The sequence below is a fragment of the Anabrus simplex genome, chromosome 5, assembly GCF_040414725.1.
Source record: "Anabrus simplex isolate iqAnaSimp1 chromosome 5, ASM4041472v1, whole genome shotgun sequence".
NCBI lineage: Eukaryota > Metazoa > Arthropoda > Insecta > Orthoptera > Tettigoniidae > Anabrus > Anabrus simplex.
In genome coordinates this window covers 9993144-10004279 of record NC_090269.1, presented here as the reverse complement: position 1 = coordinate 10004279, position 11136 = coordinate 9993144, and positions in this window count along the sequence as shown.

Below are 11136 nucleotides of genomic sequence, written 5' to 3'. Positions count from 1 at the left end.
AAGTAGTTGATTTCCGCACTTGCACAAGGTGATCCCGCCCGATGTTGCTTAACTGCGTTATTATCTGCTTGTGCGTCGCACCGTGGTACCAGTGCTTCAGCTGGTCTTTATTGTTAGAGAAGTTGCAGTTAGTTGTATTGAAGGGAGGAAGTGAGATTTTTCATGGTACTCTTGGAGATGGGGAGGATTTCTTGGCTGGATTTATCCAAGATCTCAGCCACAAAGAATTGAGGAGCTATCTGACCGTGAGATAGCGGCCCCGGTCTAGAAAACCAAGAATAACGGCCGAGATGATTCGTCGTGCTGACCACACGACACCTCGTAATCTGCAGGCCTTCGGGCTGAGCAGGGGTCGCTTGGTTGGCCAAGGCCCTTCAAGGGCTGTAGTGCCATGGGGTTGGGTTTTTCGTAGGGCGATGTGACGGCACATTAGCACCCGGCGTTGCCTAAGCATCCCCCGACCCGAAACTATAAAATTATCTGTTGTCTATTTTCGCCCAGTTCGCCTTGAACTTCAATACTGAGGATTTTTATATGCAGTAGTTTACCCGTGTTGCTGTAAAATCCTAAATAAGCCCCCCCCCTCCCTTTACAATCCCTGAACCTTTTATTTTTAAATATGCAGCTTGTTTCTTCTTTCTTTCATTTTGAACTTAAGTTCTGACTTTCGCCAATATATATGCCACGGTTGCGCAGAGCCGTTCACCTTGTTGTCATAAGAGCAATACTGTTTTCTTAACATGGAATGACCAATAGTCAGGGCTTACTTTGTGATTTCTTTCTTGTTGGGTTTACGTCCTATTAACTTTTTAAATATATTTGTAGAAAACGAGGTGCTGGCAACTTTGTTCCATATGAGTTTCTTTTCGTTCCGGTAAACCTAGCGACAAGAGGTTTAGCACCCTAAAATACCACCACCCGGGGGCATTATCTAACCCATTATATTATTTTGAAAAAAATAGAACTGTTTATAAAGACAAGCTAGAGGGAGAATATAATTCATGGCAACTACTTCTCCTCACAGTTACATGGCCGTAGCATGGCACTCATAGTACGTGGACACACCACGAGATAGCGGTGTATGGGGCAGGGCGATCGGACTGTAGTAGTGAGTCAGGCTCCACGGCGAGGCAGAATAGCGCGCCTACATCGCTGGGGTCGCAATACCAAAGAATGTCATAGGGAGTTGTTATTGTACCGAGAGGTACACCCCAACGCCGCGCATTTAAATCTAGCGCCTAAATGATCTCCTCTACTGGTGAAACAGTGAAACTGAAACTACACCAACTTAGAAATTTACTCAGAAGATATCACCACTAAAATATGATGTATTTTTGTTATTGTTAAGTTTCCTGAAGTGACTGTATTTCTACTAGTGTTGTTTGCTATCCATCAAGAAGTTTAGACATTCTTCCACAGATGTCACTACTAAAAACTATGATCGTGCACCCTGGTGCGAGGTATAAGAACTTATAATTCAAAGAAGTTTCGTATTCATAAGTTTCTTTTACTGATTGATGTTCATTTATTTTTGGGTTGGCAATATTTCCTTTTTATTTCCGCCAGTTTTAAATCTAGCCAATCCCTAATTTCTGTAATTAATTTTCTACCTATCACAGCCTTCTTCGATTTTGAGTGTAACTTTTAAATTGATCAATAAACGTGAGAGGGTGTGGCTAGTTTAATCATGAATGGTCTCGAACTTTCCCCGAGGGTTTATAAACTGTGGATTTTCACGTTTCTTGGTCACTTGATCGTCATCTTATTGAGTGTGTGTGTCAAAGCAGGAGGCGGGCTGCCTCCTTCGTCTGTCAGCAGTACATCCACAAGGTAATGGCCACATAACATCTTTCTTTCTTTCTTTCTTTCTTTCTTTCTTGATACCTCCGAAGTTTAACCTGAGGGAAAGGTCCGAATCTTTAACTATGTAACCAACTTTTCTAAAATGTAAATCTTCTTTCGGCTAATGTAAAAACGTCGTAAACTCTTTAAGTGTAAATCGGGGATAGAGAGTGAATTACCCTCTCGGGCTCCCCTTCATCTTGGTTTGAGGTGACTACGTTTATAGCTGTTTTTCATTCTGTAATGTGGTAAATTACCTTCTATACGAGTCCCCTTAGTAGTTTGGGAATAGCCCCTGTTTCACCGGCCTAGTGCCCTTTAGGTTTTTAAGTTTTCACTATCTTACATCACTGTACGCCTCCATTCAGTTTGTGTTTCGGGCCATTTACTTAACCGGTTCTTTCCGCAAAGGCCTATAGGTTGGGTACAAGATACCCAAATTTGTAAGTTGGGCCAAGGAAGGCCAAAGAGTGGAAGGATTTTTGTGTGTGTTGCCTTGAGCAGGCTTGAGAAACTGAGAGCACGTTAGCCCTTTTTCAAGTGATGTAAAAAGTGCCTCTGGGAGGTTTGATATTGTATTTAGGGAGCAAGTGCTCCATGAATTAGGGAATTTCTGCCCTTGTATAAGTTTGTGCTCTTTTGTAAATTTGAGCTCGTAGCTCAGGAAATGTAAAGCTAGGGGATTAAAGCCCAAGGAATTAAGGTTCTGAATCTTGGATTTTTCCCAATATTGTTTGGTGATTGCTACTTGTACCTGTAATATTGTCATGAAGAAAAGTTGTTAAGTTTGACATTCTGAAAATATAACCTTCAGTTTAAGTTTTACATTCAATTCTTGACATTGTAGCTAGACCCATTCACCCCAGCACCTTCTTTCACCTCTGCGTTCCACGAAACACCCCGGAACAATTATCATTATTATCATTGTTGTTGATAACAAATACAACGCAATTGGGAAATATTCGGATAGAAATGATCACTTACAGTAGTGTGATACTAAAGTAAAGTTAAAACGTAATTATCCAACAACAAAAAGAACAAATAACAACAACAACAACAACAACAAGAGTACAACAAGCAATTCCATGGAAAGAAAATATTTCAAGAAATACTACTAGTTTAACATTCCAAACCCAGTATCATGATATACAAATTCACACACAACTTAAATAATTCAGATGCCTAAATACTACAATCTACAGTGCATTAAAATATGACACCATAACATAGAAATTCGCACACAATTTACAGAATGCTGGAATCTATTCTTGAATTATCTTACATATTTGGGAAAAGACTCTAAGGCAGCTGTAGGTAACGCATTTTAGTCATCAATCCCCCGATTCACGAACGAATACTTACCATAGCTGGTGGAAGCAGGCAGTGACGTGTAACGGTGTTAGTGTCCAGACAGGTGCGTCACGTGGATAGCAGGCGATAACCTCCTTCAACAGGGGCTGTATGCTGGAGGTGGAAAGTACTAGAGCATTCCCCATGCTCGTCAGATCTGTCTCCATCCGATTTTGAGCTCATCCCCAAAGGGAAAGAACCATTGAGTGGGTGACGGGGTTTGGGACACGAGAGCACATCGAAAATGCTGTGACACATGAGATTGTAAAAGTCACACATGGAAAGGCGACTGGTATCCGACTTCCTCCCGCACCCTTGGTAAGGCGTTGTGGACAATCTAGAGAACCACATCGACGTAAAAGTTACTGAACTCTCTGAGAATAAACATTATGTAGCTCAAGGACATCGTGGCTGAGAGATTCCTCGCTATGGTAAACCTACTCCACAGCACCTTACGCTCTCAACTTACACCTAGACCCTGCATTCTTGTCCAAACCTCATAACATATACAAAGAAAGACTTACATGACACCTCAGTGTTACTATTTGTCGTAATTCTAATTACTCGCTGACCTAGTTATCTCTAGCTTTTAGATAAGGCTTAGATGTTAACGTCACTCAGAATAGCCATTCTATAAGACTGACATTCAATGAAGTCAGCTTTCTCTGCATGCGAAACAGAATCACTCAAAATAGCAAGTAATGCTTCAGAGAAATTCATTTCCAACGAGAGATGTGTAGTACAGTTCTAATGACACTGAACTTGAACATCACTACAGAAGGTAAATTAGAAATTCAGGACGCTAATATAGCGGTTTCACCGGAGAGAAATCCTGCCAAATTACTCTCCTGGCCAGAGTAAGCCCACCAACAGGTTTAGTCCACTACTAAGTTCGTCCCATAGGAAAAATATAATCATGAGAAGATCTGTCCATGCAGAGAAAGTGTCGTAATTATCAAACGCACGCAAGGCAGTGTTCATCAAATGTAGGGTGCTATAAGTCCATTCATAAGCAAGCTGACTGGGCAGGATGGCAGAAAAAGGCCTCCGGATGTAGCATGAGAAATTCGATAGTTCAATTGACTGTTAAGATAAATGGTTAAATCTAACAGTCCAGTAAGCAAAGCGAAGTCACCTCCGTACAGGCCATGAAGGCCCTTGGAGGAGTGGAAGGTAAAGGCTTCGACATTGTTAACCTCAGCACGTGGGGTAGAGTGATTAGCTCTACGCCCGGACGGCTTTGCCCCCAGGAATTACACTCGTACTCATTTTTGGTGTAGGATGAGTGAACCTCAGACTCATATGCACCTCCGGAAGTGGAAATCTAGTTTCTTAAATTTTACGACTTCCTGACGGGGATTCGAACCCACTTCCTTCCGAACGAACCGAGCACGCCTTTACCGCCTCGGCCAGGCAGCCCCTTAACAGTCCAGTGGTTGGCAAAATTAATTTAGACTGATATATTCGAAAACTCCGCTTATTGCCATTTCTTGATGGATGCAGTATTTTTGTATTCGTCTCTTGGCACAGGCCAGAGCAAAGTGTAGCTTCCACCGAAGTCCCAGTCTCATCCATGGCTGTGACAGTATGGAAGTTGCTGCGGTATGGGTGGTGCTGAGTAATGACATTTGGAGCACAACTAGTGTTTGAGTGTTATGAAAGGTGTTGCTCATAGGATCAGTCGTGCTACAGTTGCACCTTCTGGTCCACTGAGGAAAGCAATGGCAAACTACCTCACTCCTCATCTTGCTTAGTACGCCTCATTTGGGCTCTGCCATTAGTTTTTACAGTTTCCCTATAACTGCATAGCCTTTGGTGGTGCTATGTGAGGATCAAACCAGCCTCTGGGCTGATGACCTAACAGACACAGACACATTCGAAAACTACAACCTCCGAACGTCAGAGCTTGGCTTTGAAGACTACTCCCTAGGAAGCTACTACTTCAATTTACAGCCTTGCCTATAAAATGCCATGCCTGCAAAATTTTAACACGTATTATTTACAGAAAAATGGAAAAACAAGTTGAAGCTAAGTTGGGAGAAGATCAATTTGGCTTCAGAAGCAATGTAGGAACACGTGAAACAATCCTGACTTTACGTCTGATCTTAGAGGATCGAATCAAGAAGGACAAGCCCACGTACATGGCATTCGTATATCTAGAAAAGGCATTCGATAATGTTGATTGGACCAAGCTATTTATGATTCTGAAGATGATAGGGATCAGATACCGAGAACGAAGAATTATCTACAATCTGTATAAAAATCAGTCTGCAGTGATAAGAATCGAGGGCTTTGGAAAAGAAGCAGCAATCCAGAAAGGAGTGAGGCAAGGCTGCAGTTTGTCCCCTCTCCTTTTCAATGTTTACATAGAACAGACAGTAAAGGAAATCAAAGAGAAATTTGGAAAGGGAATCACAGTCCAAGGAGAGGAAATCAAAACCTTGGTCTTGGGTAAGGAGTACAAGATGAAAATAAATAAGTCCAAAACAAAAGTAATGGAGTGCAGTCGAACGAAGCCAGGTGATGCAGGAAATATTAGATTAGGAAATGAAGTCTTAAAGGAAGTAAATGAATATTGTTACTTGGGTAGTAAAATAACTAACTATGGCAGAAGTAAGGAGGACATAAAATGCAGACTAGCACAAGCAAGGAAAAGCTTTCTTAAGAAAAGAAATTTGTTTACTTCAAACATTGATATAGGAATTAGAAAGATGTTTTTGAAGACTTTCGTGTGGAGCGTGGCATTGTATGGAAGTGAAACATGGACGATAAGTAGCTCAGAAAGAAAGAAAATAGAAGCTTTTGAAATGTGGTGTTACAGAAGAATGCTGAAGGTTGGATAGAACGAATCACAACTGAAGAAATACTGAATCGAATTGGCGAGAGGAGATCGATTTGGCTAAATTTGACGAGAAGAAGAGATAGAATGATAGGACACATCTTACATCCAGGACATCTTCAGTTGGTTTTTGAAGGAAGTGTAGGTGGTAAGAACGGTAGGGGTAGACCAAGGTATGAATATGACAAGCAGATTAGAGCAGATGTAGAATGCAATAGTTACGTAGAAATGAAAAGGTTAGCACAGGATAGGGTGGCATGGAGAGCTGCATCAAACCAGTCAATGGACTGATGACTCAAACAACAACAGCCTATAAAATCCACAGGCGAGCTGAGATGGCCCAATAATAATAATAATAATAATAATAATAATAATAATAATAATAATAATAATAATAATAATAATAATACCCGTGTGGGGATTTACCGGTTACCTCCATCGGGCGCGTCCCATTGGAATTGGGGAATCTCGCTGGCTCTGCCGCCAGAAGCCAGAAGCCAGAAAACATCTTAAGGCAATCTCTAGGGCTAAACAACCCTAGTTGTAAAAGGATGGGTACCCGTCTAAAGCAAAGTCAAGTCAAAAAGCATGATGGCACAACATTTCAAGAAACATGCCCCAGGGGGTAAATCTTCGGATAAATCCCTCGTCGTGAACGCCACGGCGCACGAGTCTCGTTCGGATTCTGGAGGAGACTGGACATCATGCAAGAGACGAGTCGGAGCGTCTCGGTGTACCCCGAAGAATCAAAAACTCAGACCAAAATCTAAGACCTTTCTAGCAACTTTCGACATAAATTCACTTACACAAACTGGCAAGCTGAAAACTCTCACCAAAGTTCTTCACGAAAATCAGATATCTATAATGGCCCTCCAGGAAACAAGGTACCCAGATGAAGAGATTTTTGAATCCGAAGGCTACCGATTTTTCAAGAGCAAAGCGCAAAGAGGAATCCTCAATGGAGCTGTGATGCTTGGAACCGCGTTTGCTGTTAGAACCAAGATCCTTAAATCGGTTGCAAATTTCGAGCCTGTGAATGACAGATTGTCTATACTCACAATTAAATGCGCGAACAAAACCTACGCCCTAGTTAACGCACATGCTCCTACAAACGATAAGAACAAGTCTGATCCAGACGAAGTTGATAATTTCTGGGACCTACTGGATGAAAAATTAAACAAAATCCCCAAACACCATGTCAAGCTTCTTTTGGGTGACTTCAATGCCCAACTAGGTCGTGAACAGAAGTACAAGAAAGTTATAGGAAATTACCCTGCTCACAAAAGAACCAATCCCAGCGGCAAAAGACTGGTGTCCATTTGCGAAAATCACAACCTGCAGGTCATGTCGACCCACTTTCACCATCTACCCAGAAAGCAAATGACGTGGCGTTCTCCCGTCCAAGCTCTCGAAGAGTTCCAAATTGATCATGTTGCAATCTCCAGGAGAAACAGCCCTGAGATTATGAATGTCAAGGTAAAGAAAGGCATCAATGTGGCCTCAGATCATTATATGTCTCTTGTCAAATTCAAACTAACTCCCGCAAACACAAGGAAGACAACCAAACAGATCACACGCTTCGACAATGATAAACTTCGGCAAAGGGTCGAGGAGTTCCAGGAGAAGGCTAGACCAAATGACTGTAACTTTAACAACGCCAAAAGTCCCCTTGTTGAGGCCGCCAAAGACGTTGCAGAAATCAAGAGAAGCAAAAAGCATGCCTGGTGGAATGGTACCTGCGAATCAGTCCTCCAAGAAAGACTCAATGAGTGGAAACAGTACTACTCTACGAAATCGGAAAATGACTGGGAAACCTACAAAACCCAACGTGCCCAAGCAGCTAGGGTGTTCAGAACTGAGAAACGTAAATACGAAAAATCTCTCATTGAAAAGAGAACAAACCTTTAGGAAGAATGAAAGCAGAGAGTACTACAGAGCCTTCAAACGCACACTCACTGGTTATAAATCACCATCTCTATGCTTTGAGCGAAAGGACGGCACACTGGCGACGTCAAATGAAGAAAATTGCAGCATTCTGGCGGATTACTTCAAGAATTTACTTAATTGCTCTAAACCGCAAAGCGCCATTGAGACCAAGGAACCCTTACTCAGGTACCCAGATTCTAGACCACCCGACAGAGATGAAATCAAGCGCCACATTGCCCGTCTCAAAAATAACAAAGCGCCGGGGAAAGACTCAGTAGTAGCAGAACTATGGAAATATGCCCCAGAGGAATCACTTGATATCTTGCAAAAGCAAATAGAAGAAATTTGGAACAAGGAGACCCTACCCGAAGATTGGAAAATAGCTTTGATCCATCCATTACACAAAAAAGGCAGCATGAAGAACATCAACAACTACAGAGGAATATCTTTGCTACCCGTGACTTACAAAATTCTATCACTTGCCATCCTGGAGCGTTTGGAAGCACAAGTCGAACATCAAATAGGTGAATACCAAGGAGGGTTCAGAAAAGGTCGCTCAACAGCTGAACAAATCCAACATCTCAAAACGATCATCCGATATTGTACACTAAGGTCCAAGCAGTATGTATCTGTCTTTGTGGACTTTTAGAAAGCGTACGACTCCATTGACCGGGAAGTCCTGCTAAACATCTTAAATGAATTTGGAGTTGATTTGAAACTGCTGGCATTAATTAGAGCCACCCTGACCGATACAAAATCCAAGGTGAAGTTCCACGGATGTCTCTCGCATTCCTTTGACATCAAAACAGGAGTCCGACAAGGTGATGGGCTATCCCCGATACTCTTCAACTGTGTTCTTGAAAAGATCATCAGAACCTGGCGGGTGAGATTACAGGAAACCAACTACAGTCCAATGAGGATAGAAACCAAATCCAAGGGGATCGCAACAGACTGCTTAGCATTTGCCGATGATATTGCTGTTCTCTCAAACGACATAGAAACCGCTAGAGCTCAAGTTGAAATTTTAAAGGAAATTGCCGAACAAACTGGCTTGCAGATATCGTTTGAGAAAACAGAAGTAATGACTAACATCAAAGAGGCTCCACCAAAACTCCATACAAAATACGAGGACACCACCCGAGTAGACAAATTCAAATACCTGGGTGAGATCATCATGAAAAATGGACTGACAAAGAAGCACTTCAGGAGCGAGTACGCAAACTGGAAATAGCCTACCAAACATCCCGCACAATCTACAACAAAAAATGTCTTTCCCAAAACACCAAGAGACGTCATTATGAAACAGTTCTGAAGCCAGTAGTTTTATATGCAGCCGAAACCCTGTCTCTAAATGCCAACAAAGGTATCCTTGAAGAACTGGAGAAAAGAGAACGCAAAATTGTGAGAGGAATCTTGGGATCAAATTACAGAAATGGAATCAATCAAAAGAGATCCAACAAGGAAGTCTACAGCAAAATAGAGAAAATTACCGACACAATCAGAAAAAGACAGGCACGATTTTACGGTCATCTGAAAGGAATAGACGGAAGAAAGTTAAGTAAAGAAATCTTTCACTTTTATGATTCAAACCCCAAAACCACAATTCCCTGGTTTAGAAATACCAAAGAAGACCTGCAAATGCTACATATCTCAGCTGAAGACGCCCTTAACAGAGATCTCTTCCACAAGAAAATATTGACGAACGGGCTAAACCGAGACGAGCAACCGAAGAGAAGACACGGTGCCCCTTGGACAGAGGAGCGTAAGCAGGCCCACTCACAAAGAATGAGGGAAATTTGGGCTCTAAAGAAGGCCATGTTCACTGTCAAATGCAACAAGAATTAACGTGGTCCTTGATGGCCCAAGCGAATTATATATATATATAATCATATTGTTGTTGTTGTTGTTGTTGTTTGAGTCATCAGTCCATAGACTGGTTTGATGCAGCCCTCCATGGAACCCTATCCTGTGCTAACCTTTTCATTTCTACGTAACTATTTCATCCTACATCTGCTCTAATCTGCTTGTTATATTCATATCTTGGTCTACCCCTACCGTTCTTACCCACTACACTTCCTTCAAAAACCAACTGAACAAGTCCTGGGTGTCTTAAGATGTGTCCTATCATTCTATCTCTACTTCTCGTCAAATTTAGCCAAATTGATCTCCTCTCACCAATTCGATTCAGTATCTCTTCATTCGTGATTCGATCTATCCATCTCACCTTCAGCATTCTTCTGTAACACCACATTTAATAATCATAATAATCATAATAATAATAATAAAATAGTAATAATTGTTCCGGGGTATCTGTGAAACAGCAGAGGTGAAAGAAGGTGCGGCCTGGAATGGGTCTAACTACAAGTCCGAAAGATGAATTAAAAATTTAAATAAAGGTTCTATTTTCAATAGACAACAAGATTTAACAAATTTTTCACTAGGTGAAATAACAATGAAGAAAATCAGGTACAATTATAACTTTAAAAACGAAAGCACAAGTTAAGGGGTCCTTACAAATCCTGGGCTACGAGCCCCAATTTCTCAATCCTTGAGCTCTCAGCTCACAACCACAAAATACCAAAGGGTAGAAAACCCCTAATTCCATGGAGCACTTGCTCCCACCTAGTAATGTGAAGCCTCCTAGAGGCACCTTTCAAAATACCAGAAAGAGCTGACCCGCTCTCAATTTTCAAGCCTATTAAAGGCAATACCAGACTTTACAATTAACTGCCATCAAGGCAGAACTTACAAATATAAACAGGGGTATCTCGTACCCAATCTACTGGGCCTTCGCAAGAAGGAAAACAAAACGGGTTAAGTTAAAGGCCCAAAATTCAAAGATGAATGGAGGCGAGTACTTGCACTCCTACATGAAAGCTTGTTAAAACCTAAGTGGCGCTAGGCCGATTCAACAGGGGCTATTCCCACACTAGGGAGGTGACTCGTATAAGAAAATTTTAATACATTAGGAAAGAGAAGAAAATCGGTTATGAAAACGTAGTCACATCAGATCAAAGTGAAGGGGAGCTCGAGAGGGTAAGGCACTCTCCATCCCCGATTTACAGTTAAAGTAACATGAAAATTTTACATGGAAATTGTATAGGTTACAACACAACGGTTTCGGACCTTCCCCGATGATTAAACTTCTGAGCTAGCAAGAAATTAAAGATGTTAAGGGC